The following is a 1,615-nucleotide window of genomic DNA, read 5'->3' as shown; positions in this document are numbered from 1 at the left end:
CGCCCGCCCGCCCGCCGCTCCCTCGCTCGCTTCTTGCTCGCTCTCCCTCCAGTCTAGCTCGCTCGCTGCTTTTTTAATAATATTATTCTAAGCGGGCATGAGGCGCGGCGGCCCGCGCCCTGATTGGTCTGGTTATCTGACCCGGGGCCTGCCCGCGCCAGACAATAGTCGGAGTCAAATTATTCGCCATGGAGACGCTGTCAGTCACTGGTAACCCGAGCCCCGGCGGGTCGGGCGGCTCCCCCCGGCCGGCTCCGCTGACAGATCGCCCGGCTCCGCGCAGAGCTGAGGGCGGCCGGAGACAGGAGCGGGAGGCGCTCCAAGAACCTGGGAGGCGGAGAGGACTGGGCGGGGGCCGGCGGCGGTAGTGATTGACGGGGCGGACGCCCAAAGAGCAAGGGAGGGGACGGACACGGGAGGGGGGGCGGAGTGGAGACGCGCAGAGAAGAAAAGGGGAGGATCGAGGTGGGGAGAGGAGAAGGCGGGGAACTGTTTAAGGGGGTTCCTGGAGGGAGAGGAGGGAGAAGGGTGGAGGGTACCTCTGGGGGGAAGAAACTTAGAGCAGCTTTCGCTAGGCCTCACTGGGTGCCCTACCCCCACTCCGGGTCTTCAGCGCCCTCCCGGGCCCGCAGTTTTTGGGATAGATTCTGACCAGGAGCGGGCCAGTAGGATGGGAGAGTTTGGACGTGCTTGGGCTCCTCTCAAAGATTTGGCTTTTCCTGCTGACAGCGCCCCGCCCCCATCCTAGGAACTCCGGACCTGGGCGGTCTTCGAGGGAAAGGGGGAGGGAGTAGGAGACCGAAGTGGAGAAGATTTGGCAGTGGCCGCAGGCGGACGCCTGAGAATCAACTTCTTGGAGGATCCCGCCTTTTCTCTCTCTCCTAACCCGGCCGGCTACCCCGAGGTCGGTACCGCCCCAGCTCAGCGCTCTCTGCTCTTCGCCGGGCGGGGACTCACACTTAACCACACGGGTTCCACGGCCCGAGAAACGCCAGGCACTAACTTGGGGCCTCTACGGAAACGGACTCCTGTCTGCAGCGCCGGCAGTCTGCCCACCGGGAGGCGAGGACTTAGAGTCTAGGACGCCCGAGGCGCTTCCCCCGTGGGTGGTCCGGGAGCACAGAGTAGGCGCAAGACCCAACCCTCCCTCTGGCCTCTGAGCTCGGACTTGGCACCGGGCATTTCCAGCCGGGGAACGAGATCACTGAGCTCCGGAATAAGGGTCTTAAAAGGGGTATCCTGTTTTTTTTGTGTCTTTGTAAGGGCGCGCGTGGAAACACGTAGTGCTGGTTCTCTGGGAGGAGGGCAAGGAGAGTAGGTGGAAGATGTGGAAGTCGAAGCGGGGGAGGGGGAGTTGCTGCTTTTTCTACGGTTTTGAAAAGCCCGGGGCTTAGCTTCTTCCCGGACTGGTCCTTTCCACTTCCGTTTCCCGTCTTTGCTCTGAGCTGTTGTAGGCTGGAGTCAACCCTGCTCCCAGTTCCGGGACCCAACCCAGCACAGAGCCAGGCTCTGCCCTCAGCTTAGAACTGTGGAATCTGTGTCTAGGCCACATTTCTTTTTTCCCCACCTTTTTAAATTTTCTCCGGAGGTTGTGCTAGGAGCACTGGATGGGCTC

Source organism: Ursus maritimus, unplaced genomic scaffold (assembly GCF_017311325.1).
Source record: "Ursus maritimus isolate PB19 unplaced genomic scaffold, ASM1731132v1 scaffold_6, whole genome shotgun sequence".
Lineage (NCBI taxonomy): Eukaryota > Metazoa > Chordata > Mammalia > Carnivora > Ursidae > Ursus > Ursus maritimus.
Note: the sequence above shows the minus strand (reverse complement) of the source record.